The sequence below is a fragment of the Amia ocellicauda genome, chromosome 11 (assembly GCF_036373705.1).
Source record: "Amia ocellicauda isolate fAmiCal2 chromosome 11, fAmiCal2.hap1, whole genome shotgun sequence".
Taxonomy (NCBI): Eukaryota; Metazoa; Chordata; class Actinopteri; order Amiiformes; family Amiidae; genus Amia; species Amia ocellicauda.
In genome coordinates, this window is record NC_089860.1 from 1,102,906 (window position 1) to 1,121,784 (window position 18,879).

The window sequence follows — 18,879 nt, forward strand, 5'->3', positions numbered from 1 at the left end:
TTCTAAACCAGATAAGCTACATACAGTATTTGTATTTGTAGCAAGAAGGACATTACATTTGGACACATTCTGAATCAAAGAGTTTTATCAATTTTAAAAAGATTGGTTTGTCCATTTTATGTAGCTTGGCAGATATCTAGTTATTTAATAAATTACATATTTATAACATTAATTAAAAGGAATGTTTCCATTCTGACCTAACAGTTTTTCTCAATTCATAAAATATGATTTTTTAAAATATCTGCACATTTCTTAAAACAATTAACACAAGAAAACCACTCAATTAGAAAGTGCTTTATACATTTGGGATAAGAAGTTTAAATTTGGGATTGTAAAGTTTTATAATACGTCTTTCGTATTACGTATTAAGTATTACCAGATTCCTGAAATAACATAAATAAATAAAAAAAATGTGTTAAACTTTTCAAGTCAGATAACTATTTTCCTGCAGATTGACATTGATCTACAGTGAGGGAAAAAAGAATTGGATCCCCTGCTGATTCTGTACGTTTGCCCACTGACAAAGAAATAATCAGTCTATAATTTTAATGGTAGGTGTATTTTAACAGTGAGAGACAGAATAACAACAACAAAATCCAGAAAAACGCATTTCAAAAAAGTTATAAATTGATTTGCATGTTAATGAGGGAAATAAGTATTTGACCCCTTCGACTTAGTACTTGGTGGCAAAACCCTTGTTGGCAATCACAGAGGTCAGACGTTTCTTGTAGTTGGCCACCAGGTTTGCACACATCTCAGGAGGGATTTTGTCCCACTCCTCTTTGAAGATCCTCTCCAAGTCATTAAGGTTTCGAAGCTGACGTTTGGCAACTCGAACCTTCAGCTCCCTCCACAGATTTTATATGGGATTAAGGTCTGGAGACTGGCTAGGCCACTCCAGGACCTTAATGTGCTTCTTCTTGAGCCACTCCTTTGTTGCCTTTGGCTGTGTGTTTTGGGTCATTGTCATGCTGGAATACCCATCCACAACCCATTTTCAATGCCCTGGCTGAGGGAAGGAGGTTCTCACCCAAGATTTGACGGTACATGGCCCCGTTCATCATCCTTTTGATGCGGTGCAGTTGTCCTGTCCCCTTAGCAAAAACACTCCCAAAGCATAATGTTTCCACCTCCATGTTTGACGGTGGGGATGGTGTTCTTGGGGTCATTCCTCCTCCTCCAAACATGGCGAGTTGAGTTGATGCCAAAGAGCTCGATTTCGGTCTCATCTGACCACAACACTTTCACCCAGTTCTCCTCTGAATCATTCAGATGTTCATTGGCAAACTTCAGACGGGCCTGTACATGTGCTTTCTTGAGCAGGGAGACCTTGCGGGCGCTGCAGGATTTCAGTCCTTCACGGCATAGTGTGTTACCAATTGTTTTCTTGGTGACTATGGTCCCAGCTGCCTTGAGATCATTAACAAGATCCTCCCGTGTAGTTCTGGGCTGATTCCTCACCGTTCTCATGATCATTGAAACTCCACGAGGTGAGATCTTGCATTGAGCCCCAGACCGAGGGAGACTGACAGTTATTTTGTGTTTCTTCCATTTGCGAATAATCGCACCAACTGTTGTCACCTTCTCACCAAGCTGCTTGGCGATGGTCTTGTAGCCCATTCCAGCCTTGTGTAGGTCTACAATCTTGTCCCTGACATCCTTGGACAGCTCTTTGGTCTTGGCCATGGTGGAGAGTTTGGAATCTGATTGATTGATTGCTTCTGTGGACAGGTGTCTTTTATACAGGTAACGAGCTGAGATTAGGAGGACTCCCTTTAAGAGAGTGCTCCTAATCTCAGCTCGTTACCTGTATAAAAGACACCTGGGAGCCAGAAATCTTGCTGATTGATAGGGGATCAAATACTTATTTCCCTCATTAACACGCAAATCAATTTATAACTTTTTTGAAATGTGTTTTTCTGGATTTTTCTGGTCTCTCACTGTTAAAATACACCTACCATTAAAATTATAGACTGATCATTTCTTTGTCAGTGGGCAAACGTACAAAATCAGCAGGGGATCAAATACTTTTTTCCCTCACTGTAACTATTCCACTGGACAGAAAACACTGAAAACAAATACTTTTGACTGATTAGTGAGATAGAAAATAATAGGTAAATATTTAGTTTTCTCTATTGATAAAATACAATTTGTAAAAGTATTATCACCATTCACAAAACAATTAATGCTAAACTTAAAACCACTCAATAACTCAATTAAAAACAAAATCACTAATTTGCAAAACTATGTTTCCATATCAATTTTTGTATACATTGTGCGACACCATGTGGGGTGGATACAGCACAGGGGGCTCCATATGCAGGGTCTGTGGTGGAAAGGCATGGGAGTATGGTGCATGGAGGTGATGTATTGTACAAAGTGAGGTGGTCAAAACAAAAGACATACATGAAACCATAAAACCCCTAGCTCCTTGTTTGAGCCTAAATAAACTGGTGACAGGATCCTATTCAAAACATAGAATAAACAAAGACAAACAAACCAGCAACCAAGCCAAAGTCTGCAGTGCGTGATCAGGGTCAAGTTCAATACTACAGGTCATTGTTTTATTCTCTCCGTCTCCTCACTCCACCCGGGCTCTCCTCCTGCCTTCCCAACACAGGAAGTCAGGCCCTTGCCGGTTATACAGAGGCAGGGAGCCAGTCAGGTGGGAACAGCAAGTCACTGTAAAAAATGAATTAAAACATTGTTGCTTGTCCCAGAGAAAATGTAAAACCTAGGCATTAAAACAATTTACCTGAAGCATAGCCTTGCTTAACATTCATTTAAGCAATAATAACTGGGTTAAAAGATATTTGAACAAGAAATATGTACAAAGCTTTAACTTCCTGCATCTATTACAAAATGCAAACATCTGATTGTCTTTCCAATATACATCAATATGTGAGAGTAAGGAAATGTATAAAAATATCCTGAAACAGCCAAGACAGACACTTGTTCAAGTAACGTAAACAGTTTCTGGTGTAGGCCCTCTGGTAGTGCTTCTCTGGGGAAGGTTTTTACTGGGGTGCTTCCTACAGCTACCATCCATTATTGTCAAAGGGCAGACAAGAAACATTTTCTTCAGGCATTGGAATTCTCACACACACACACCTTTAATATAGACATCTATATTAACAGAATTTTAGCACAAACAAAAAAATTACTGGGTGAGGGGTTGTTGAATGAAACAATTAAAATATTAATGCAAAGGGGAAAATGGAGGAAAGAGGGTTCCTCTTTAAACATTTAAAAAGAATACAAGGTTGTTTAAAAAACAAAAATTATAAGTAGCACCCTGCGTGTTTCTTGAGCTATTCACTTGTAACTCAGTGGTTAAGCTTTGATTGCCCTTACAGTTACTCCAGTTAAACAAATCTAGTAATATGAAAATCAGTAGTTAGGGGAGGATAATTAAGAAGGAAAATTGCAGCCATTTAATAAATTAATGAGTTTAGTGGGTGGTGGGCATCTATCTATCAATTCATACATTTAAAGAAATACATTCAATAGGTGGCTTAATGAGAAGGTTACCTCGGCATCTTGGGGCTTCAGGACTGATATACAGGCCAAGAAAAACACAGGGCCCCATTTGTAAGTTTTGAATCCATTAATGGTGATTTCATAATCTTTAACAAGCTGGTTGATGCAAGACTGCAAAAAAGCCACGTTCCCTCATTTAAATGTCCCTGTTTCTTCAGTGATAGTGATAGAGCTGAAAACATGGCAGGCAAAGCCTTCAAAATGGTAATGGTCCTTTCGTCTGTTTGAGAAACCAGAGATAACAATGGACATCCCATTACTATAATGCAACTCACTTTAAAATACAGATATAAAGTATGCTAAATGTTTAGTCCAACTGCTGGAATCATGTATTCACTCTTTGATCCATCATGATCCGACAGGCTTTATGAAAGGTAGATGCACTTTGACAATTTGTGCCATTTGCTTCATGTTTTGGACCAGCCCTAAGGATTTTACTTGCCCTCTGCTGTTCTGTCGCTAGATGCCGAGAAAGTCTTCAATGGGATTATTTGTGGGCTGTATTACATTGTTTTGGCTTTGGTGCCCCCTTCATCAAAATAATATCTACACTGTATATTAGTGCTGCAACGATTATTCAACTTGAATAATCAAGGAATAAAATTTGTCGACTGTAAAAAATAATTGTTGTGTATTCCCCATATTTTAAAAATGGCAGAAGGTGAACAAGCAACAAGTTCCTCTGCAGGAAACAGAGCTAAAAACAAAAGTTCAGTCATCTGGAATTACTTTAAAAGGCCAATCAACAATACAGCCTCTGGTTTACTTAGTAAGAAAGTGCTGGCTTTTCACAATAGTACAACTTCAATGTTGGAGCACATCTTCAGCGGATGTAATTCGGAGGAAGATCTCACTCACTAAGTTTTACTTTTATTTTTATCAATTACTTTTGAATCAGTTTTAACTAGCAATATATTTTACTATGTATGTATGTATGTATGAAAAGGATGTATTCTGAGTAATATTAATTAATTTAAGTCTTTTTTAATATAAGGTACATTGGGTTCTGGGCTTAGTGTGCTTATTAAGAACAACAATGGTCCATGGGAAATTAACATCAATGATTTTGTATAGAGTTAATGTAAACATGTAATATATTTATAATAAATAAAATACATTATTCTTTACAACTTAGACCATGTTTATTATTGTTGGTAGAACAAATTAAATAATGATTCTGCTTTAAAGTAATGTGCTAATAGGCTTTTCAAGGGTGATGTTCCTTTTAAGCCCATATGACAAAAACAATTACATTTTAAGATTATAATAATTAGATAGATGACCATCATTCTGACAGTGTCCTGCACTAGCTCCAGAAACTCATGAAATCTATATTTTCAAATACAAAATAGTGCTTTTAAATACCAAGCAAATTTGAATTTATTTGACTTATTAATCTCTTAATTGTATAATGCTTATCAATATTCACCAAGTTTGGTCACCAAATTCCAGAAAAATGGCTTCTTGGGAGGGCCCCTCATAAATCAAAGTTTTGGGATGAAAAATGCTGGTGCACAGTGGCAGCACAAAAATCATACATAACTCAAGATCAAAAAATGTGATTGGCTCCAAGTAAAAAGTAACAAGAGAGTAACAATGTTTTGCATTTGCTGTGAAACAGATCATCCTTCCAATATTTCCTGTCTTTTTTTCTATTTCAAAATAAAAGTGGGCTTATATGGTACGTGGGTTTAATTGGGTCACTTCCCCTACTTAAAATGCAGGACTGGTGATCACCCTAAGTGTAACAGTTAGCAAAACTTTAACGGACATTTAAGAAAAAATAATGTATAGTAAACAATAGATTAACCTGTGTATTGTATTCTCAAATGTATTTATATTAATTAAGCTACTGTTTCTGTTGTTTAACCTCCATCAGAACTGTGACTAAGGTTGAACGACCAAAACTATACACCTCCGCTTTTAAAAACAAAACGGAGAATGAAATGTGTGGGAGAGTTTTTCGTTTTTTATATTAACATTACTCAGACACCTTGTAACCTTTCTGAGTGGTTGCGCTTTCCTGCAGTCTTCTAGAAGATCTTTGCCTGCATCTTGTGTTACTGTCTGAGAGTAGGGCTTCCTGTTATTATGGCGCTGCATTTTGGGAGTTGGAGTCTTTTGGGGTGTCAATGTAGTTCTCTGTGCGCACACTTCTGCTTTTCCCAGCCCCTTACCCCATTAGAATACTAAATAATTTGGACCCTCTGCAATGGTGGAAGTACAATGAAGCATGCTTTCCTGCACTTGCAAAACTCGGAAAGACTTAACTGAGCATACCAGCAACCTCAACACCATCCGAATGCCTTTTTTCTTCTGCTGGAATAATTGCATCTCAGAAGAGAGCTAGCTTGACTTGACATGCTGATTTTTTTGTACAGCAATTTTGAGATGCTGTGAACATGGAATTGGGATTTGTTGTTTTTTTAATACTGCAATTTGTCCAGTGTTTTTTTATATAAATGTTCAGGCAAAGCTCTGTGATTAATCCTATAGACATTCAGGGCACTAGGCATCATATATCTCTCTATGCATATGATGTGCTGCTATCTCGCAGAGCTAACCAATTCCTTTCCCAATGCATTACAATTGTTACATTTTTTTGGAACCTTTTCTGGTTAAAATATGTATTAGTCTAAATCTGTCCTGCTTCCTTTAAATGTAACTACAACAGATCCACTACTTATTTATTTGGCACCAACACTTACATGTGCAGATAGTCTTACCTACCTGGGTATACAAATGTGCAATTCTTTGTCATTTATCAAGAAAGAAAGCATTGGTAGTATACTTAAAATATAAAATACAGTCACACCTGATCACTACAGATCACTCTTCGTGGTAGAATATCTGTAATAAAATACATTTTCTGCCACGTGTCACATTTTTTTTCTCTATGTTGCCTCTGTCAGATTTTGTCTAGCAACTTTAGCAACAATGCTCTAAATCTGAGGGCTATGGTGATGTGGTTGCATCCAGAAACTCCAGCCTCTTGGCAACTTTAGTCAAACCATGTTACTTACAGGATCTCCCTTTCAGTTATGGTTATAACAATAAATAAATACTTTCAGTTTTGGAAGAGGTGCATGGGATCAAAATTAGTAATCGAACCTTAGAAAGAATATTGCACAATAAAGGACTGTGGAGGAGGACAAATCAGACCAATAAAGAAGAAGTAGCTCACTTCATCCAACAACAGCTGCTGACTTCAGGGACACTGAATGGGTACAGGTGGATGCACCAGAAATGCTGGCTGAATGGGATAACAAGTAGAGAAACTGTGCAAAAAATGTTATGATTGCTAGATGGAGAAGGAGTTGATCTGAGCTTGAGACATGTAAAACAAACAATGGCCCACGTGTAATTGCTGGCTACTTTATGGATGCAGTAACTCCGAGAGGAGGGTGTCCTACAAGAGTAAGACTTGATCTGGGCTCTGAAAATGTTCATGTTGCTGATATACAGAAATTTCTGCGCCTTCCTGAAGGTGCAGAAGCTGCACACCAAAGTGTCACCTTTGGTCCAAGTACTGGAAACCAACATATTGAGCAGTTGTGGCTCACTCTAAGAAAGGAATGTGTTCAGTTTTGGATTGATCAACTAAAAGCTTGTAACAGTCACAAACCTGTTACCAAAAAAAAGCATGTTTTTTTTTCAATGGTAGATAATATGCCATTCTTTCTCCCAGCCTCTGGGGGCAGAGGGGAGTATGTAGTCTCCTAATCATATAGTATAGCAGAGGAAATGGCAAAGGAAGGAATTGTGAATGCTCTGGTTGGGAGATATAGATTATTCTGCAATCCTGTGCCATCAGAAGTCCTAAAGTTGAGAAACATCTGTTTTATGCTCAACAAAAAAGGACTTTTTGGCTAGGCTTGGCCTGCATGTGAGACTGCAACAGGGCCGGTTTGTCCACACCAAACAATGATTTTGTAATCTCAGCCCCTTGGCTAACAGACTTATACCTTCTCATCATCATCATCATCATCATCCCCCCACCTAGTTCACATAATCCCCATTCATCTTTCCCTGGTGAGATCATACAAGTTTACATCAAATCAGAAGCTGCAGTGGACTCTAACTGGGATCCCCATTTGTGAAGGAAAATAACTATTAAACTTTGATTGACCTTTTGTTATAATACTTGATATCATGTGTATTATGAGGTGGTGTGACATTGGGGGATGGGTGGGATTTCCGAAGTAAATTACACTCATTGTAATTTGTTTATTTTTTGCATGTTAATTAGATTTCTGTCAGAAGTAGTTAGTGCTGTAGGACCCTCCTTTTTGTTGAATATAGCTGTGGTTTTGGGAAGTACTTTGTTGACAGTTATAGATTGGCGACCGAACAGGGACCTGCATTCATTGTTTCTCGTTTATTCAGGCAGATATCATTTAAAACAGTGGTTCTAAAAACTTTTTCTGTCATGCCCCCCTTTGGAGGAAGAAACATTTTCATGCCCCAACAAAATGGTGACAAAATGGGCCAAATTTAACTTTATTGAAATAACATTAACATCATGAACATTCCTTCCACCTTTCTTTCAGTTATGTCTGTAGTGCAAATAAAAAAGCAACTTCCACTTCCATCAGTCTGTGTGCTTTTTCAGAAATAGAAAAAAAAGTAATCATCACTTTGCTAGAATAATAACAATAAAGTTCATTTCAGGGATCTTGTTTTTATGAAATGGACCACGCTAACCACATTGCTCAAAACCTCGTTTAGTTCAGGGCTAATCTGCCTTGATGCTAGCGCTTCTCTGTGTATTATACAGTGCGTCCACTGCATGTTTGGGGAGACCCTCTTGATTAGTGCCTGCAATCCAGTCCTTTTCCCTGCCATAGTCTGTGCACCATCCATGCAAACGCCCACACAGTTCTCCCATTTCAGCCTATGTTCTGTCAGGTGTCAGTCAAGAAGTCTAAAGAGTTCATCAGCTTGTGCTCTACTTAGGACATACTTGCAAAACAACATATCCTCACACAGTGACTCTGATGTGACAAAGCGAACATAAGCAATAAACAAGCAGTCTTTCTTGCTGTCAGTAGCCTTGTCCACTTGTAAGGCAAAATATTTGTCTTTCAGTTTATCGGTGAGATGTTCTTCAAGGTCTTTTGTAATATATACGTCTTGCAACTGTGTCATTGGACAGAGGGATAGCCATCAATTTTGCGGTTCTTGTCTCATCAAGAATAGTTGACACCATATCTAAAGCTGCGGGGAGTATGAGCTCCTCTGCTATCGTGTGTGGTTTCTTGCACTGGGCAATTCTGTATGTGACTTTGTATGGTGCCATTTGAGCTTTGTTGTTCACTGATGCAGCTTTTACAAAGCGATGTTCCTGCTGACGGTATTCAGAAAGTTTTCTCTCAAAAAACTTGAGTGGCTTATTGATGTGACTGGGGTGTAATGTCTCTAAGTGACTTCTTATTTGGTTGGGTCTCATACTGTCAGCTGCCAGAGTTTTTATAAAATACACACTGGTCTCTCCTCATCTTCCACCACATTCACTGTGAACCCAAGAGCAAGATAGGCTTCATCATATTTTCTTGACTTGGTATTTGTTTGATTATCATTACCGTCACTTGTCTTGTTTGTCTCGGAAGCATCGCCTGTTTTTCTTTTCATCCCTGTCAAATATCTCTCCATTCTGTCAACCTACAGACTCTGAATGAACACCGTCTGTTGCTAGCGTAAAAGCAGGGTTTGGGTTGTTCCGCTGTGAAAACAGTGTTGTGAAACTGTAGGTTCGAGAAGCGCCAGCCTCAGACCACCTCAAACGCTCCTAGTTTCATGGCACTACAGCAACTCAATGGCCGGTCTACTGCTAGCTACCCTTAAGTTAATTAAATAGCTATTACGTGGTGACATTTACATATATTATTTTGGCCAGTAAAAAAATATGCTTGGCAGGTGGATTTTTTCCTCTACCAGTCTTTTTGGTAGGTAAGGCAAAAAGTTAATTTCGGACACTGCGCCCCCAGTCATATGTGCCCCCCCTGTCATGCCTCTGCGCCCCCAAGGGGGGGCGCCCCACACTTTGAGAAACACTGATTTAACATGTCAACCCCTCAGTCAAAGGCAGTGGAGGGGACCTACCCAGGCTCCGACCCTGACTTCACTGCTGGTCCTTTTGTAACCCGCAGAGAACCTGTCTCTACCTTGATTCAGAGGAGGGAAGTGAAAAAAGTCTTGAAGCACAGGCAGAGGATGAACATCCTACTACCTGGCCACCCCCTCCACCTCCAGAGGTAGAAGAGGAGCAAGCCAACATCCAATCACCTATCCAAGATCTTATTCAAGAGGTTGTGCATCATATTGATAGTCTGGAAGACAATATAGGTAGGAGGGTCACAACCCTCGAAGGAACGCTGGATGATTACATCCAAAGGGTGAATGAAGGTGCTGCGAGTGTGAGTGTAGAAATTGATAAGAGAAGTCAGGCTTTGGAGGAGATATTACATTTCATGGTGTACTCCAGAGATGAAGAACATGTGCAAAATCTTAGCCAAGTCTTCAAGTTGCCTGCATAAGGCCAAACTCACCTTGAACCTGACAAAGTGCAACCTGGTACAAAGGTCATTGTTGTTTCTCGGTTATGTGGTGTCTGGAGAGGGTGTCAAGACTGCCCCTGACAAGGTAGAAGCAGTGTGTGACTTCCCTGTTCCCCAGGCCATCAAGGATGTCCAGAGGTTTTTGGGGTTAGCAGGCTGCTACCAACGTTTCCTTCCTTGTTTCTTAGAACAGGCAGCTCCACTGCATGCTCTGAAAAAGAAGGAAGCAACTTGGACTTTGTCAGAAGCCTGCCAAAAATCCTTTGAAGATATCAAGGGAGCATTGCAGAAAGCACCCGTCCTGGTACCACCTGACTGACAAGCCATTTAAAGTCCAGACTGATGCCAGTGAGGTTGGGCTGTGTGCTGTCCTGACCCAATAAACAGAGCGAGGGGAACATGTTATTACCTATGCCTCACAACTTCTTCATAGTGCAGAAAAATCCTACCCAGTCTCTGAGAAGGAATGTTTGGTGGTGGTGTGGGCCATTGAGAAATGGAGGCCATATTTGGAGGGTCATCAATTCGAGGTGGTCACAGATCACACTGTTCTTACATGGGTCTTCAACCAACCTATGCCATCTTCTAGGTTGACCCACTGGGCCATTTATCTGCAAGGTTTCAACGTAGTTTACAGAAAAGGCCAGTGTAATATTGTACCTGACACATTGTTGTGGAGCCCTGTCCATTCTCTATCAACAGGTCTGTAAACGCTTTCCCATTCATTCTCTATGGTAGTACTAAACCACTACGGATGTAATACTTCGTGCTGCCGCTACGTCTTGTGGCGCTGTTTCGCAGTTTCTGACTGCATTTACAAAAGCCGTTTGGGTACTTTGTATTTTGACAGCACGAAAAGCAGCTTTTAATCCTCTGTAGATCCATATAACAGTGGAAGTTAACGTATATATAAAGCACTCGTATTCATTCTAAAGAGAGCACAGTTACTGTGTATTTTAAGGATTGAAAATACTGTTATTTAATATCCTATAATGTTCACCTGCTTCAGTGACTACAGGAAGCACTGCTAAGGTAGTTTGTTTATTCTACATAATGACTAAAGTTTTACTAGGTGTAATGTATTTTACATTGTATTCATTTCATTTTGATTAAATAGTCTTTCAACAACCTGAATCTAAAATGTTTGTATAATAGTTCAACAACAAATGATATACAATTGATCATTATTTGTATATGACATGCTATTGACATCACCCAGGTACACAGGAGGGGAAGAAACATGGATGGGAATATTTGTGAAGTTTTCATATGACTATTTGGTTATTTAAGGGGTCACCAGAAGCATTAAATTAATGAGAAATTGAAGTTAAACAGAATGATAGAGAGATTGTGAGCTTGACAGATTAAATTACATGGTGTGAATTCAAAGCATCATATTAAAAATTAAACTGAAAACAGAAATAGGAGAGAGAGATAGAAAACATGATGCTGTCAATATATTTGTTGTCTGTCCTACATTTTAGTTTTCTGAAATCTCAATAGTTTAAATTTGATACAGAAATCATTCTGGAATGGCACAAAAGGCAAATAGTACAGTGGATATGGATTTGTTATAATTGTAACAGTAATTCTGGTTATATGTGTTGCTGGTTTTACTGTATTGTATTTGATATTATAGAGAGGTTATTCTTCAAATCCAAATAAGAAATGTGTATATTTACACATGCTTGTTTCTTGTTAACAATTATAACTTACCTAAAAAGCCTGCACTCACCTAGTTATTCAGATGTATATAGTGCCAGTGAATATTGGGCTTTACTGTTACAATAGTGACAAACAATTATTGAATGTGCAGAATTTTTGTTATAGGTCACATAGAGAGAGTGATCTAATGGCTTTCTTTCAACTGTCTGTTGGGGGAACATAAACAATGTAAGAATCTCTCTCTTACATTGTCCAATAATAGACTATGAAATGTAGTTATTTACCATTGAAGTCAATTTAGTTCAGCTGCTGAGTTGGTGAAAGTAACCAGGTAGTAGAAGGGAGATTTTGTCTAGGACTAGCAGGAATTCTGTTGCAGGAGGAGCCAGGTGTGGCCTGTTAGGTGTGAATTGGGGGTAGGTAGACAAAAGCTACTTAAAGCAGCTGTTGAGACCAAGAGGTAAACAGAAGTATTTACAAGTTGCCACAGAAAGAGACAGGAGAGTACAGGTGAGAGGCAGCCATCTTGTTGTTTGACTAGTTTCAGACCAGTCTTAGCATTGGTCATTTTGTTTTAAGTTTGCCTTAATTGACGTTAGCATTGTCTGTAGTTTGCCTAAATTGAAGTCAATTCAGTTCAGCTGCTGAGTTGGTGAAAGTAACCAGGTTGTAGAAGGAAGATTTTGTATAGGACTAGCAGGAATTCTGTTGCAGGAGGAGCCAGGTGTGGCCTGTTAGGTGTGAATTGGGGGTAGGTAGACAAAAGCTACTTAAAGCAGCTGTTGAGAAAGAGCTGCGCTGTTTCTCATTGACAAAAGTTAGGCAGTTGACTAGGCAGCAGGAACCAAGAGACGTAAAAAAAAAAAAAACACAACAACAACAACAACAACTAACATTTAGAAGCATGTGGCCACTACAGTGTCAGGTTTGCAGAATGATTGCCTTCCTGGATGAACTCATCCAAGAAGGTTTCATTTGTGAACGTTGACAACAGGTTGAAATCCTAGAGATTAAGGTTCGTGATGTTGAGGCTCAGCTTGTCAATCTGCGCTGTATTAGGGATATAGAAGAATTGGTCAATCAGCCCATGAGAGAGATGGTGTGCACGCCAAAACCTTTGTGCAGGACAGTGTAGAGAACTGCTGGATTACAGTAGGTCGTAACCGCAGAAAAGGGCATGCACAACCCCTAGAGACACCCCAAGAGCTAGAATTACCCAACAGGTTCCAACTGCTGGACACCGAGTTGGACAGTGACAGCTCAGAGGGTGATGGGGGGGCAGTTGAGCACCAGAGCACCATGGTGCCCACTCCCCTCCAGAAGAGGGAGGTAGTTATAGTAGGAGACTCAATACTAGAGGTGTAGATCACACAGTGTGTTCTAGTGATAAGGAGACCCACATGGTATCTTGCCTGCCTGGTGTTCAGGTTGCAAATCTCCCTAAACTAGTAGACGGTCTACTGGCCAAAGCCAGGGGGAATCCACTGGTCATGGTCCACATTGAAACCAATGACATAAGAAAAGGTAGGACAGAGGTTCAGCAAGACAAATTTAAAGAGTTAGGAACAAAACTAAAGAGCAGAACCTCCACGGTAGTTTTCTCTGAAATACTCCCGGTACCACGTGCCAGGCCAGGGAGACAGGCAGAGATTAGAAAGTTTAACATGTGGTTGAAAGCTTGGTGTAGGGAAGAGGGGTTTAGGTTTATGGAGCATTGGTCTTTCTTCTGGGATAGATGGGACCTGTACAAACCGAACGGTCTACATCTAAACAGAAGGGGGGCTAATGCATTGGGCGAGCGTATGTGCAGTGAAATTGAGAATCATTTAAACTAGGAACCAGGGGGGCAGGGAGCTCTGACAATGGGAGATGTTCCTCTAAGGAAAGAAAACCAAGGGAAACTGCTAGTAGGAAAGTCCTGAAATGTTTGTACCTCAATGCCAGGAGTATAAGGAATAAGATGTTAGACTTGGAAGCCACAGTGTTGGCATGTGACTATGATGTTGTAGGAGTGACAGAAACATGGCTTACAGAAAATGATGGGGATGAATACAAGTTGGAAGGATACACACAGTTTAGGAGACAGGCAAAATCGAAGAGGGGGTGTGGTAGCATTATATGTGAAAAATGACATTGAGGCAGAAGAACTCGTATTAGATCCCAGTAACAGAACAAGATCTTTGTGGGTGAAACTTTTGAACAAGAGATCTGGAGGATTAGTGGTAGGAGTGTGTTACAGGCCACCAAACTCAGATATTCAGAAAGATGCTGCATTGTACAGTGTAATCAGGACTGCAAGTAGCAAGGATTTGGCTGTTATAATGGGGGATTTCAATTTTCCAAACTTAGACTGGGGAAAGCCCAGTGGGGATTACAGAAGCAGAAATAGAAATGGTTGAGATAGTAAATGACTGCTTTCTAACTCAATTTGTCAGGGAACCAACCAGGGGGAGTGCATGCATTGACTTGATCTTTTCAAATGACCAAGATAGAGTCAGGGGGACAGTAGTTAGAGAACCAATGGCAAATTGTGATCACAATATGGTTAACTTTGAGGCATTATTTCAAAAAACAAGGTCCGAGTCTAAAACAATGGTCTACAATTTTAGAAAAGCAAACCTTGAAGGTATGAGGCGGCACTTAGAAGAGGTTGACTGGAGTACATTAGATACAGAGTCAGTTGAAAATGGATGGGTATATTTTAAGAATATACTACTTGAGGCTCAGGAGCAATTTGTACCAAAACGTAGCAAATTAAGGACCAAAAAACACTGGCCAAAATGGTTTAATAGAGGTATGCAAAAAAATATATAAAGAGGAATAAAATGTTGTATAGCGCATACAAAAGGGATGGAGACGAAACAAAATACATAGAATATGTTGAGCTGCAAAGAGATCTTAAGAAAGGGATCAGGAAAGCAAAGAGGAAAATAGAAAGAAACATAGATCTTGGAGCTAAAACTAATGCAAAGAGCTTTTTACAATATTACAACAGCAACCGGTCAAAAAAGGAGGAAGTGAAACAGACAAAGGGTAAATGGAAGTGTCTTTGAAAACGAACAAGATGTGGCAAATGTTCTAAATGAGTATTTCACAGAGGTTTTTACAAAAGAAAAGACATGCCACATGTTAACAATCAGTCCAGTCAAACCCTAAGAGAGTTCAGGATAAATGAGGAGGAAGTACTAAAGGGACTAGCAGAATTAAAAACCAACAAATCACCTGGGCCAGATGGTATATTTCCAACAGTACTTAAAGAAATGAGGGAAATTATGTATAGGCCGCTAACTCAAATATTCCAAATGATGCTTAGAACAGGGGATGTGCCAACTGACTGGAAGACAGCAAAGGTCATACCAATCCACAAGAAAGGGGACAAAACTGAGCCAGGAAATTACAGACTAATCAGTCTCACCTGCATCACCTCTAAAATGTTGGAAAAAATGATTAGACAGAAAATAGAGGAGCATCTTAATGAAAACCATATTCTTGGAGATAGTCAACATGGGTTTAGATGAGGCAGATCATGTCTTACTAATTTATTAGAATTTTTTGAACATGCAACTGCAGCTGTAGATCAGGTGAAAGCATATGATATGATATACTTAGATTTTCAAAAAGCTTTTGATAAGGTTCCACACCAAAGACTGATCCTCAAATTGGAAGCTGTAGGCATTCAGGGTAATGTAAGTAGATGGATTATGAACTGGTTGATGTATAGGAAACAGAAGGTGTCGATTAGAGGAGTCGCTTCTAACTGGAGTGAGGTTGTTAGTGGAGTTCCACAGGGATCAGTATTAGGGCCTTTGCTGTTTCTAATCTATATTAATGATCTGGACTCTGGGATAGTTAGCAAACTTATCAAATTTGCAGATGATACTAAAATAGGTGGCTCAGCAGATACAATCTTGGCAGCACAGGCTATTCAAAGGGACTTGGATAATATTCAGTTGTGGGCTGACACCTGGCAAATGAAATTCATTGTGGACAAGTGCAAGTTAATACATGCAGGTAACAAAAATGTCCACTATAATTACAATATGGGAGGTACAGATCTAGATGAAGTAACGCATGAGAAAGACTTGGGAGTCTTTGTGGACTCCTCACTTTCTCCATCCAAGCAATGTGGGGAAGCAATAAAAAAGGCAAACAGAATGTTAGGGTATATTGTCAAAAGTGTAGAATTTAAAACAAGGGAAGTAATGTTAAGACTGTACTGTAGCGTAAGGTACACTTATAAATTTCAATTAAAGAAGTGAATTTATAGTATCACCTTATCACGAATCCTGGAATCTTGAAGAACTCAATTTCTGTAATAATTGGACGCAGACACCAATTCCAAAGATATAAATTGTCAAATTTATTCAAAAACAAAGACTAAATGTAGCACTACACTAATTATACAAAAGGGAAAAACTAATTAAAATTCAACTCTAGATCAACAAATCAAAGACAAATCACTTCTGTGACCAAATCAAAGACCATGGGATCGCATATGATATCACACAAATCATTAAACAAAAAAGGTTATAAACACATTGACTACAATACCGGTTAGTAAGACGAAGGTGAGTCTCTCATTAGTGTTGTTAGTCAGACATTAAATAACTACGCAGGTTAGTATTTATTTCAGGTAACTTCTCGTTATATATATATATCAGTCTCATTTACGTTTAGGTGCCGAGAAAGATCCTATCATTACTTGTTACCACAATTTCCCTTAACTGATTATTATACGATGATTAAGGATAGGCGGGGCCACCAATAATCTAATGTCTATTAACGTGTGTCAATTTCAGACTAAACAGTTAAACAGGAATGAGAAGATATTTCTCGGCGTTGACAGATTTTATTTCTAAAATTATCAACAAAACAGTTTAATGCAACACACATTTATATTTCAGAAAACTAAATTATATTACACATTCTAGAGTTATGAATCACAGATTAACATTTCTAATTGATTTCTCAAATGTCATGAATGATGAACTCCAAACTGTTAAACTTATCTGAACTTCGTCGCAGAGAGGCCTCTCTGTCTTCGGGCTCAGATAACAGCACATGGCACGAGGTGCGTGTGGTTTGGAACAAAGGCAGTCCGGTTCAGCTTTGTCCAAGAACTTCGACTCAGTCGATGCACCTGGAAGTTGGGGTTTCACGAATGTAGAGTCTTTTCCAAACAGATTTTCCACTGGTTTGAAGGCTCCAAGGTTGTGCACAAAATCTTCTTTGTAAGCAGGGTTTCCACCGTAGTTATTGAAGACAAAGTCTTTGAGGAAAGCAGGGCCCTGTTCGTTCCATGGGTCAAGTTTCTTAAAACTTAAATAGCTATTTAAATGACTGAACACTTTCGTATACAGTCGACTTGTCAATTGTCCAGCTGTAAAACTCCACTGATCAGGTGGGCACAGGCGGGCATTCGCAGTCTGTAAAGTTCTTTATTTAATAAAGTCCTTTAAAAGAATTCTTCATACGGCTCAATCTCCTTCTCCCAGTTTAACTCTTCTGTTGCCGGCAAAGACTTGGTTGGTTTCTGGTTCCGGTTTGGGCAACAGATTGAGCTGTGGCAGCAAGCTTCTGGTTCAGGAGAGAGAGAGAGAGAGAGAGAGAGAGAGAGAGAGACCGTGCGCTGTTCTTTATACGTCTGTCATATCAATAGGTGTTTGGTTCTTGAGTTTTTGAGATTGGATTTCGGTTTCAGCCCACAGTGTCCTATTGGAGGGGGGCTTGATTTATGACTGATGTCAATCCATGCCATCTTTTGGCCCGGGTTCGTAGCTCTGTGTCGGGATTTCGGCCTTTTCACCCTGGAACAGAGGAGACTACGTGGGGACTTGATCCAAGTCTTCAAAATCATGAAAGGCATCGACCACATCAAACCAGAGGAGCTTTTCCAGATCAGCAGGGACACATGCACCCAGGAACACAAATGGAAATTGGGCTTCAAGGCATTCAAAACGGAAAACAGGAGACACTTCTTTACACAGAGAGTAGTCACAATCTGGAATAAACTACCCAACGATGTGGTAGAAGCTGAAAGTTTGGGTACATTTAAAAATAGACTGGATCCTTGGATCACTTAGATATTAATGGACACCAAACGAGCACGATGGGTTGAATGGCCTCCTCTTGTTTGTAAACTTTCTTATGTTCTTATTTAATAGTACATTTTACTATTTACTTATGTAAGATATTTGAAGGTACAGCAAATTGTTCTACAATGTAGAATTTCTCCATGGGTACCTGTGACTCCTCATAGCCTGCAGTTTAACCTTAACTAGTGTATTCTTGTTGACCTTTTTGACCTTAAGCATGGACAGAGTGAAGCATGGTCTCATCACACATTGAGCTCATGGTATAGAGGTGTTCCACTATTATTGGTTTAGTAGGAACAATATAAATTGTAAACTGAACAAAGGAGCACAGAAGAACAACAACACTGACAAGGAGGAGGACAGGAGGAAGAAGAGAGAGAGAGAGAGAGAGAGAGAGAGAGAGAGAGAGAGAGAGAGACCCGGCTGCTTGCTGCTGACTAGACTGACCACAACTGCACTCTGTGAGGAACAGTGAGAGAAATCGGGTTTAATCTGTTTTTTTCTTGTAACTCAGCAGAAGCTTAATATTACCTGCTTTAGTAATGTAATTAAATTATATTAGTTTTCTATTTTTGTCACAAATAAATGATTATTGCACACCTGTTGCTTGACTGTGTCTTCCCTCTAAAAATAATCTTATTGAGGTATAAATTGACCTATGAGATTTCAGTTAAACTATTTATTGGATTGGCTGAAAATCCAAGCATAGAAACTTACACTTATTATACACTTGCTAACTTAGTAAGATTAATTTAGCAGTTGGCTTAATTAAATTCATTGATTTTCTTTCAACTGTCCCAAGAACAAAAAACATTAAACTTTTCATTTAACTTTTCCAATAACAGTCCCAGAAATAAATGTACTTATTTACCATTTACTTACTTCATGTACTTGATAACTAAGTTACATTAATGCATCAGTTACTTGAAAGAACTACAATGGTCTTTGAGTAATAGAAATGTGGGTACATACAGAAAGGTAAAAAGTCACACTGGGTAAGTACACAATAAAATAAAGTTACA